Source organism: Vespa velutina, chromosome 12, assembly GCF_912470025.1.
Source record: "Vespa velutina chromosome 12, iVesVel2.1, whole genome shotgun sequence".
Taxonomy (NCBI): Eukaryota; Metazoa; Arthropoda; class Insecta; order Hymenoptera; family Vespidae; genus Vespa; species Vespa velutina.
The window spans coordinates 3,265,243-3,278,042 of NC_062199.1; positions in this window are offsets into that span (position 1 = coordinate 3,265,243).

Sequence of the window (12,800 nt, forward strand, 5' to 3'; positions counted from 1 at the left end):
ATCGAGTAAGGGTAATGCCAGAAAAGTTTCACCGTGTGAATATTTCGCTCGGACGTCGGCTTGTAGTGAGGTAGGGGAGCTATGAATACGTTAAGAGTAGAAAGGGAGAACTGTTGTTTCGTTGTAGATCGATGCAAATTCGATAAGGTCGCGTCTGTTATTTAATTCAGGCCGCGTTAAACGTTATGTTAACCGGTTACAAGCGGAACATCCCCAATCGCTTCCACCACGATTGCTTCGATTCGTATAGGCGAATCAGCTTACGTGTTTTCGACACAATCAAAGAGAAACTTTGTCAATTCGATGCGACGTAAAAGCAAAAGAAAGAAAGAAAAAAAAAAGAAAAAAAAAAGAAAGAAAAAAGAAAACGAAAAAAAGGAAAGAAAAGAAGAAAGAATGAAAATATTTCGATAAAGGGCAAAGTTTCATTTTGAAACGTTTAATCGTTTTCTCCCTCTCCTTCTTTTTTCCTATAAAAAGGAAAAATAAAAAAAAAAAAAAAGAATAGAAGAAACAAAAAAAAAAAAAAAAGAAAAGAAAAGAAAAAGAAAATTAAAAATATCACGTAACTCTCGTGGTTTTTTCCTTTTTTTCTTTACATCCTCTCAAGTCCCGATCACGGGGAGTCGGTCATATTTGGAGTTTACATCGAATTATTCGATTAATTATTCGCGCTCTCCACCGAGGATAATTGCATAACGCCGGCAAGTCGGGTGCTTTTGATTAATTAAGGCAAACGATGACGAAGCCGATCTGAATTATAAATCACGACACCGTTAAGGCACGCCAGTCGAAAGTCTCCTTCTCTCTATCTCTGTCTCTCTGTCTCTATTTCTATATCTGTCTCTCTCTCTCTCTCTCTCTGTCTCTCTTTTCATATACCATCCTTCTTCTTCCTTATTCTCCGCTTTGGTGTACTCGATTGTCAGGCACTTCCGTTCTAATTTATAGTCACGAATGACTTGTACTCAACGACCAACCGAATAATACACTCGTACGAAGCTCTTTTTTCGTCTCTCTCTCTCTTTCTTTCTCTCTCTCTCTCTCTCTCTCTCTTTCTCTTTCTCTGTCGTGTTACCAGAACGTTAAATGCACTTTACGTGGATCATGGAAATGTCATTTTCACAGAGAGTCGGAATAATAGTTTAAGGACATGTTCGCCGAGAACGTAAGTTTATGACCGGTGGAAAAGATCGAATTTATCTTTGTTATGGGTCAGCTTAACGATCTTGTTTATTCCATATCTTGAATGGTCAAGCAAGCGATATAATTCAACTTGATGTAGTCATTAAGATACAAGGTTGTTAAAATGTTATATACGTAACTCGATACAACCGACCGAGCTTTAATGTTATCTTCGATAATTATTCCACCGCGATGTTTAATATTCCTTTTTCTTTTTTTTGTTTTCTTTTTCTTCTTTTTTCTTTTTCTTTTTTTCTCCTTCCTTTTTTTTTCACATAAAGTCAAATTTATAGTCGGGGACCTCATTAATGAAATATGCGATTTAAACCTCTATAATGGTATCGTGGAAGGTCGATGAGAAAAAAAAAAAAAAAAGAAAAAAAAAATGATAATAAACAAACAAACAATAAAGGGAGGAAAGAAAAAAAAAAATAGAAAGAAAGAAAGAAATAATGCAGAATGCGTCGTAACAAAATATCGGAGTTAAATGGTACAGGAGTTGGAATATGTTGACGGTGTATCTTTTTTCTTTTTTTTTTCTTTCTTTTTTTTTTTTTTTTTTTTTTTTTTTTTCTTTTTTCTTCTCCCTATCTTTTTAATGAAAAACCGTCTACCAGATATAACGCTGTACAATTAAGCGCTTCCTGAATTATTATAACTTGAAGAAATTGCGTTTACGTTATCTTTCAACGTTAATGAATAATTAAATATTTTTACTTCGTCGTTTTTCCTTTTTTCTCTTTTTCAAATTTATATATATATATATATATATATATATATATATATATTTCTTTTTTTTATGTCCGTCTTTACTTCTATTTTATTTTCATTTTTGCTTTTATTTTATTTTATTTTTTTTTCTGTTCCCACCAACTCCTCAAAGCATTGATTCGAACGCATTGACGAATCGGAGGGTAGCTTGAAATATATATTAGAAAATGTTTCTCAGTTTCACAGCGTTCGAAATGACAAATGCGTCAATTTCGAGAGGGTAAAAGGAAAAAAAAAAAAAAAAAAAAAAAAAAAAAAAAGAAAAGAAAAAAAAAGACAGAAAAAAGAAAACAAAAAACAAAGCAAAACAAGAAAGAAAAAAAAAAACAAGAAAAAAAGCAACTCGAGCGCCTAGTTTCCGATCATTGTAAAAGTTCCAAACTCCACTCCATCAAAGGCATTGCACTCGAGTCGACGATAGGAACGTATGCACGCGTTCGCTTTTTTGAACTTTAAGGGTAAAAAATCGCGAGCTAGAATAGCTATGTGCGCGGGCGTACGTTTTTCGAACACACCGTATAGTCCGCGATTCCATATTCATAGAGAAGCTTCTTTTTTTTTTTTCCTTTCTTTTCTTTTTTTCTCTGGTTTTTTTTTTCTCTTTTTTTTTTTCTGCGTTAGAAGCTGGTCTTACCCCCGCGTAACTTTTCATTTTCCTCGTTCGTTTTGACGAACATTTGCCATTGACGAAGCTCTTTCTTTCTTTTTATTTTTTTTTCTTCTTCTCTCTCTCTCTCTCTCTCTCTCCTCTCTTTTTCTCTCTCAATTCATTCCCACTTCTTCTCTCTCTCTCTCTCTCTCTCTCTCTCTCTCTCTCTCTCTCTCTTTCTTTCTCTCTTTCACCTTTTACACTACGTCAAACTTGGTCCTATCGGAGAAGGAATAAAAAAGAAAAGAAAAAAAAAAAAAAAAAAAAGAAGAAAAAAAAAGGAAGAAGAAAAAATAATGAAAAAGAAATATATAGAAGGGGAAAAAAAAAAAAGAGGAAGGAATAGAAAAGGAAAGAAAAAAAAAAGTGGAAGAAAAATTCGTCAGATTGTTCCGTAGTTGCGCAACTTTCACGAACGGGAGCTGAGTAAAAAGTAAAATATTATATTATTCTACCTTTTTCCATTTGTTTCCTGCCTGCCTGCCTGCCTGCTTGCCTGCCTGCCTGCCTGCCTGCCTGCCTGCCTGCCTGCCTGCCTGCCGGCCAACAGAAGAGTCGCTCCCATTTTCTCTTTCTCCCCCTCCCTTATTCTCTCTCTCTCTCTCTCTCTCTCTCTCTCTCCCTGTCCTTCTCTTTTTTAAGAGAAAGAGAGCCTTTTTCTATCTAACACTAGACGGACGTAAAACGGATACCAGAATGCTTGCCGTGGAAGTTCTCGCTCTCGTCGGATTATAAAATGTTCGAGTTCCCATCCCTCAAGCACAATTTCCATTGGGCGATGACGAAGCATCTATTGTTCTGCTTTGCAGTGGTTCACGAGCAGAAGAAGTCTCATCCGTACCACCCTGGCTTTACGTAAATACGATTTTTCCTTGATGCGATGCGATGCGATGCGATGCAATGCGATGCAATGCAACGTGAACACGTCAGTAACTGTTGGCTATCGTTATAAATTCATAAATATTTCTTTTACTTGGGTGTTTGCTTTTTCCTTTTCTTTTTTCCTTTTCTTTCTTTCTTTCTTTCTTTCTTTCTAATTTCTTACTCAGTGCGACCGAAGAAATAAAATTGTTCGATCCTTCTTTTAATCAGGTCAATGTTTTCGTTGAAAGTTCGATATTACGAAGAATTCATGATAAAAATTTTCTCTCTCTCTCTCTCTCTCTCTCTCTCTCTTTATCTTTCTCTCTTTTTTCTTTTATCTTTCTCTTTTTCTTTTTCTTTTTCTTTTTTTTTTTTTTTTTTTTTTACATCTGCAAATTGGCTTTGCCCGTGAGATTTACTCAGGGAGAAAATTTCGTTCGATGTTGAATCTCTTATGTAATGCCTTACAAGGGAATATAATAATGGAAATGAAATAATTTAGAATGAAACGATTATAGTGAGATATTATCGTACAAATTAATTATTTCTCTTTTTTTTCCTTTTTCCTTTTTTTTTATTTTTCTTTTTTTTTTTTTTTTTTTTTACCATTTTGCTCTTTGAACGCTCTTACGAAAGAATTTTAATTTAAGCGAACGAAGCGTAATTATAATTAGATAAGATAAATAATTTTATTATTGAAAATCATCTCACGTATTTCTTTCTCTCTCTCTTTCTCTTTTGTTCTCTAACATTTATGGTATATGATATTATTAAACGCCGTATACATTTCTAGAAATCGTACAAATAAAATGTATATATATGTGTGTGTATGTGTGTGTGTGTGTGTATGTATGTGTGTGTGTGTGTATAGATCGATACTATATACGTGATGGTTTAAATAAGATAAGTTAGACTGTATTATCGACATGACCTTTTTTTTTTTTTTTAAACCCCACAGAATAAGGCTTCTCTCTATTCGCAAAGAGAAAAAAATAAATTCTTTAAAATATAATGGAATGCCGGTGTATCTGTATAGCAGTGATCTTCAACTTTCAACGATCATCAAAAGATTTTCTCCGCTTTTTTTTTTTTTTCATTTTCTGTTCCTTTTTTTTTTTTTCTTTTTCTTTTTTTTTTCTTTCTTTCAAAATCTTGAAAAATAAAATATCAGACAGAATGTACGTCAAGTCTAATCTAACTCCTTCCATGGGAGAACAGAATTTCAGTCCTTGTGGCGTTAGAATAAAAAAAAAAAGGGAATCGATGGAGAGAAGAAGAAGAAGAAAAAAAAAAAAAGAAAAAAAAAAAGAAAAAGGCTATCGTTCACTATCGATTTCTTCGAGATACGAGAGAAAGAGTGTCGGTGGCGTAGAGCAAACTTCGTTCTATAATCGAATTCGACGTGCTTTCGAAAGGTGGTCACGCGGCTTGGATACGCGTGTATAGGGGAGACCTATGTTAGTGAGAGGCATGTCCGAAGACCGATGCAACTTTATAGAAGACTTTCTCGGTACATACATAAATACATAACCTACACATATAAAGTGCATTTTATTTTCGTAGATACTTTGCTCCCTCTCTCTCTCTCTCTCTCTCTCTCTCTCTCTCTCTCTGTCTGTCTGTCTCTCTCTCTCTCTCACTTTTAAAGGTATACTCGTATTTGAGGAGAGTAAAGGCGTCGATGAAAAAAAAAAAAAAAAAAGAAAGAAAAAAAGAAAAAAAAGAAAAAAAAAAAGAAGAAGAAGAAGAAGAAGAAAGAAAAATATATACCTAAGAAAAATATCAACAAGAAACTTCCTTGTTTATTTAAATTCAAAATCGAGTTTCAAAGTTGAATTTTTACAATCGGTATCCTTCTTTTTTTTTTTTTTTTTTTATTTTTTTTTAATTTCTGTCTCTTTCTTTTGTTTTTTTCTTGTTTTTTTTTTTTCTTTTTTTTCTTTTTCGTCGAACGATTCTCCATCCAATACGTCCTCTTTATCGTACGTATATCCCAATCGAATATTTCATTACGAAAGCGTTACGACTTTCACGAGGAAATGCCGAGTGAGCTATGATTACGGGCTTTTAACCTAACCCTAGGAAGATTTCTTAGACCCGCCGTGTATTTTAGGTCACTTTAGTTTTAAACGGCAATCATCGGATAGGAGTGCACGTTCCTAGGACGGCTTATACGAGCGTTGTAAACGTTCCCTTTACTGTGGCTTCGTTTAGTCTACCTTTTATCGAGATACGAATAGGAGAAACACAGGGCAATAGAGAATATATTGGTATAAAAGGTACGCGAGCTTTTCTTTTTATTTTTTTTCTCTCTCTTTCTTTTTTTTTTTTTTCTTTTTTATTATTTTTTTCTTTTTATTTTTTCTTTTCTTTTTTTTTTTTTTTGGAACAAGACAACTGTATAGAGAAAAAGAGAGAGAGAGAGAGAGAGAGAAAGAAAGACAAGTCCCTAAGGAAAATGAGGAAGTAAAGGAAGAAAGGAAAATAAAGAAATGGAGAATAAAAGCTGGAGTGAAAATAGAAAAAAGAAAGGTAGTCGTATCATTCGTGAAAATATCTAAAGGAAGTTCAAGAAGGAATTCAAATGTATTTTTATCTTGAATTTCGTTGAAAATATCATGGTTATTTATATTATAATAAATAGAAAAAATAACTTTTATATCGCATAATCATCTATCTATGTACAATATCAAATAATTTTCCTTCGTACTTCATCTCTCTCTCTCTCTCTCTCTCTCTCTCTCTCTGTGATTTTCTCTTTGTTCTAGAAATACAACAAAGCATCAGTTTACATAGAGAGAAAGAGAGAGAGAGAGAGAGAGAGAGAGAGAGAGAGAGAGAGAAAGAGAGAGAGAGAGGGGACTATGCCAATGCAATCCCCAAGCGTGAATACCTATGTTCGTGCAAATGTATATTGATAGTTTATGTAGAGGGTATCTCAGAATTGACACATTATATATAGCGATACTCGTCATGAATATTAAGTAGTCTAGGGGTCTTACGGTCAGACTGCCTGACAAGTATCGACCCTTAGCATCGACGATACCATTTACACGAGACACTCTGCAGTTTCAAAGAACTTTACTATCGTAGCATATATATTTATATATATATATATATATATATATATATATGTACGTGTTGACTAGTGTTGATCATTTGATAAATTATCCTATCGCCTATCGAAAATATTTATTTCGTATAATTTAGATAATTAAACGATATTCCAAGTACACCGTTTTTTAATTAATTAATCAATTTTCCATTACAACACATATAAACACACACACTTACACACACACACATATATGCATATTTAATATATATGCATGTATGTATTTACGGACGGTAATACTTTTCTTCTAAAGCTTATGAGAAAGTACACTCGACTCGAGTTTAAAACGAAAAAATTTGTAGGTCTTTATTTATCCGGAATACTAAACTCCTATGGGAACCGTCGACTAAGTTTAGGATATATCCTTCTCCGGTATAAACGTTATACACATACAAATATATACTGCGTAGAAACACATGCATGTAATGTCCTATGTGTATGCGGCTTATACATATTTAGCAGTATCACTTAACCGCGGACAATGAAAGAGAGGAGAACAGGTCGGGGGAGGGAAGTGAGCGTTTCGCGACGCACGCCCAACGCGAAATAATATTTACTGCGCTAGAAAACTGTAAATATTTGCTGGGAAAACAAAAAGAAGAAGAAAAAAAAAAAAAAAAAAAAAAAAAAGAAAAAAAAAGAAAAAAAAAAAAGAAAAACGAAAAAAAACGGAAAAAGAGGGAAGAAATAGAAAAAACGAGGGAAAACAAGGAAAATAAAAAAAAAAAGAACTCTAACAGAAGAATCCTTTCCGCTGTTGCGGTATCAACATTACAGAGTTAACTCTTAATCCCTCCCACTGACCCTGCCCCTGCCGCCCCACCCCCTCCACGCCCTCATCTCTCTTCTCGGTTTATATTAACACTCGCGTTAAACTTCTTTATTAAGAACGTTTATTTTATCTTGAATTCCGTTCCATCGCAAATAATCGTTCGAAACGTTCTTGCAATACGTTCATTTCTTCCATTGAATTCCTTAAGGATTTGCTATCCCGAGGAATTCCTGTTGTTTAAGTTGAGGAAGAAATAAAGGAAAAAAAAGAAGAAGAAGAAGAATGGAAGAAAGAAAGAAAGAAAGAAAGAAGAGATAATCGCGAAAACAAAATCATCATGTATTTTCGAATATAATAATTTCGTTAGGAACAACCTTTGTTAAACTTTTATTTGATATAGACATCGTCAAGATTCATCATCGTGGCACTAGAAGTCAATTCAAGAGTCAATTTTAATTTATTATTAAAACTCATTGCTATTTCTTCATTGTCTTTCGAATTTTTTTATATTTCTTTTTCTGTGTGTTTTTTTTTTCTTCTTCTTCTTCTTCTTCTTCTTCTTCTTCCCTCTTTACAAACAAACGGGTCGTCACGAATATTCGAGATGAACGCTTTTGTAAATCACGTAGTACTAGCGCGACAGGAACGTATCTTTTCCCTCTTGACAGTCGCCATTTTACGGTCTTTTCATGAATATTCAAGGCGAAAGGCATGTCGCACTTTTGTTTGGGTTCGCATCAGGTGCAAGTAATATGAGATGCTAGTTGCCCGCGGTTAAAACCGTGGAATATACCGATCGAATGAACCTTTGAATATTTACAGAAGTAAGTATTAGCAGAAGTTAAGAACTCAACTGAATTTCGTTTATCGTAAACTCTTAACAAAATTATCGCGCCTCGATTGAATTTTATTTCGATGAAACATTCGAACTACAATGATGACGATCGTTTCTTCTTCTCTCTCTCTCTCTTTCTTCTTTTTTTTTTTTTTCATCGAATTAAATCACACTTGAATTATTATAGAGTTTTCTCGTTAAAATGTGCGTGTATATATATATATATATTTTTTTTTTGTTTTGTTTCGTTTTGTTTTCTTCCCCTACTTTTTTTCTTTTTAAACGCGCGTATCGTCAAACTTAATTGAGTAAGAGATCCACAAGAAATCCTTTTTAAATTCTTTCTTTTCTTTTTTTCTTTTTCTTTCTTTCTTTTTTCTTTTTCTTTTTTTTTTTTTTTTTAAGTAGGTACACGTTCATCTCTAAATTACGTAAGCAACATGGTAACTTGGCGGCTTGTTAAAAAGCGAAGTAATTCGTCGCGATCCTTAACTCGCACGAGTACCCTCGATCGTTCTCACTCGTTAGCAATCCAATGAAAATACTTCCCCCATGAAAATAGCTCTTTCTTACACCGATTTTCTATTCATCTGGAAACGCCTTCCACCGAGCCCTACTGTTAAGACGTGGAATTCTTAAATTAGCTCGCCCCTTTTAAATGGTTTGAATTTTAAAATGAAATGAAATGAGAGAGAGAAAGAGAGAGATCTCGTGTGATATAAATTTCATAAATTTTAATTCATATCTCAAAAAATCATTTGGAATTTCTTTCTTAAGAAGAAAATTTTCTTGGATCTTTGATCGAGTATTAAAGTCTTTATAATTTCTTATCTACGATCGTTAATAATAAAAGCGAAAGATAAATCAGATAAGTATATATAATTCAATGGGATTGTTATCGAACAAACCAGGAGAAAAGTTGAATATTCGTGATAATCGTCTTTATAATCTTCTAAGTGAACTTAACTCACAACATAAACAATTCTTTTTTTGTTCGAACATTATAATAATCTCCTGTTCGCAGATTGATTTCTGTTGGTTTTGATAACAAAAAAAAAAAAAAAAAAAAAAAAAAAAAAAATAAAAAAGAAAAGAACAAAAAAAAAAGAAAGGAAAAGAAAAAAGAAAATAGAGAAGAAAAGTAATAAGAAAGACAAAAAAAAAAAAAAAGAGGAAGAAGTAGAAAGAAAGAAAGAAAGAAAAAGAAAAGAAACGAGAGAACGGAATCGATTAGATTATTTCAAACTTTATCGCGATTCCTGTCGATGGTATGAATAATACGTTTAAAAATTTTTCCCAACGCGTATCGAATATTCTTTAAAAATCATTCTCGACGTTCGATAGCTTGAACTTGATAATAAATTTAAATTAAATAATTAATTAAACGTCCTTTCGATAATACGATTATATATGATCGCATTACAGACATCAACATCAATAGGAAACATATCGAATTAAAATGTTAGATAATATGTAATAATTAATTAATTTTAAATTTTTCGTGACTGATGAGATAAGTTAATTTATTATTTAATTCCACATATCAAATTTCATTAGATCGTTCTAAATTTCGATTAAGTCGTTCCCATTTTCACTTTGATGCATTCGAGATAACGAATTATTTACCATTAATAAAAGTAATACTATTATTAATATAATTATTATTATTATTATTATTATTATTATTATTATTATTATTATTCTCTTAAGACTATTATTACATCTTTGGGGCGTTAAAGCGCGTAAGTCTCGTAACATTTTAAATACAATGAAAGTTAGTATAGTTCCTAGAATATAAGGTTTTTACATGTTAGCCCAAGTCGTACAAGGTTGGAAGAAATTTCTCGAGCTATTGTTTCTACCTGGATTTAATTTCGTTAAAAACGAAAGAAAGTCGTACAATTACGAGCGTATAATTACACTTCGTTAATTAAAGAGAGAAAAAGTCTGACGAAGGTGACCTTAGAGTATATCTAGTAAGGCAGCCTGTTTAGTTAGCCACCAACGTCGTTAGGGAGTTAGAGTTAAAGAAAGAAAAAACGAAAGAAAAAGAAAGAAAAAAGAAAAAAGAAAAAAGAAAAAGAAAGAAAGAAAGAAAGAAAGAAAGAAAGAAAGGGTAACGCGACTGAATTCCTTTTAAAACGATACCTCGTTTAAATTTTATTAATTGATCATTGGGCCTATATCTATACTATCTTTTAATCAAGCTTTAGTTCGAGTTTATCGGCATTAAATTATAGACGTTAGATAAGGGTGTAGGCAAAAGGGTGAGGATAGAGGGTGAAAGAGAAGGATAGAAAGATCAAAAACGGGGAATGGGAATGATAATACCAATGGCATCGTCGACACTGTTATACCGTTGGTAAAGAAAAAGGAATAGCATCTAGTAAGGATCACCATCAGTAACTACACGCCGCTCATGGCGACACTCGTTCAACGGAAGGGAATGAAATTTTTATGGGGGAAGCTCTTGCGCGGTACCAACTCTAGAAACTCTCGCCCGTTGGTCGTGCAAAGATCCAACGATGAGTGGTGAAGTGAGTGAGTGGCGTACCCGCCAGCTTGGGAAAGAGGGAGGAAAAAAAATAAAAAGAGAGCGAGCGAGCGAGCGAGAGAGAGAGAGAGAGAGAGAGAGAGAGGCTCGGTCCCACTTGGAAACTCGTTAATTATTTAATCGTACGTGCTGCAATTTTTTTCCAGAGAGTAAAGCCAGACTAGAAACGCGACGCAGCTTGAACTTTCGGTAGCCGAGAATCGTCATTGCTCGTTATACAAGACTGCACAGACCTTTCGCCCGTAATCACTGTGAGAGTCGTATAACGACGTGCTTTCCCGTCCCTGGACGCCCTTACGGGCACGAGCATATACACTATTTTCTCTCTTTCTCTTTCTCTCTCTTTTTCTTTCTCCTTTCCTCACTTTTAATATCGGATTCCTTTTTCCTTTTTTTATATTTAAACGGAAGAACCCGTTTTATACCTGTTCTCTAATCGTTTACTGTAATCCTATGTGAAGTTCAACAAAAATTATTATTGCAGTAATCTTTTGAATGACTAAAAAGAGAGAAAAGAGAAGAGACAGAGAGAGAGAGAGAGAGAGAGAGAGAGAGAAAGAGAGTACAATGGTTGATATGCTTAAAAAAAAAAAAAAAAAGAAAAGGAAAACAATGAAAGGAAACAAAAAAAGCAAAGAGTGCTTAAAATAAGCCAAAAAAAAAAAGGGAAAAAAAAGGAAGAAAGAAAAAGAGAAAATTGAGAGAGAACGAATAGGAAGTGTGGGAATACGTCAGTATTTCTTAGAACGTTATCTAAAACTAGTTATAGGAGGAAGTCCTCGTAGGCATTATTTGAACGACTAAGACGTTATCGGTTAATAACATCTACATAGAGCTTTAGCTCGTGGCACGTTATCTTTTTCGAGTTAACAGCTTACATTTTCTCTCCTTAGCATGATAGTTTTGCACTTTCTTTCTAGTTTCTTTTGTTAGAATAGAACTCATATATATGTACATATATATATATATATATATATATATATATAAAATCTTCCTCTTTATATAAGCTCATGAAAGAAATTAGCCGACTAATTCAGTGGCGACTAATTTCTTTCATGTGTTAAGTAGCGAGAATTGTCTCTCTTGTTATTTTTTTTTTTTTTCCTTTTCTTTAAATTCCTTTTTTTTCCTCTTTTTTTTTTTTTTTTTTTTTTTTTTTTAATTTCGTTCATTAAAGAAACGATCACGATCCTCCTACGTTTATTCTTTGATTCGTTTACATACGAGATAAGACGAAAATATTGGCAAAATGCAATTGAAATTAATTGAAAACTTTCGTTGGAATTTTACGTATGTAATAATAAATACATTTAATAGTTATGATTCATTAAAGCATTCGTGTCTTTCGTGTTATTAGAGAATAAATTAGTATACTCGTAGAAACGTTTTTAAGAATTTTCTTGGCTCGGCGACTATAAAAAGTAACGCGATTTGCGGTAATACAAGGATTCCACGATTGTCCCTTTGCCAGAAAATCACCGGCGTAATCTTGTGCACGTAATTTCAGCTAAATGTTACAGCGATGGCGATCGTGTGCTTGGCGTACTCTCGGCTGTATATGCATTCGAGGATTGCCACGAGGCGTATATCGACCGGAAGTTCGGTGCTTTTACACGGCATTTTCATAGGATCGTCTCTCTCTCTCTCTCTCTCTCTCTCTCTGTCTGTCTCTCTTTCATTTACGATAAAAAGAACGTATCTTTCTTTTAAAGTAGAAAAACAAAGGAGAAAAATAAAGAACAATTGATTTATTATCTATCAGATATAATAGCAAGATAACGTTATTAATTTATTGGCTTAACGATATAAATATAATATTGATATTGCAGATAATGCTCTTTAATCGCTATGACAAAATTCCTTTTATGACATATTATTAAGTTTCTATTATTTTTCTTTTTTTTTTCGTTTCATTTTTTTTCCTTCTCGTTTCTTTTTTCATGAGTTCGATATTAACGAACACGTATGTACAGAATTCATTTCCTATCGTTATATATAGTTATTCGTAATTATTACATTTAGATTAAATTTTCTAATAATTATACGGTAAAGGGG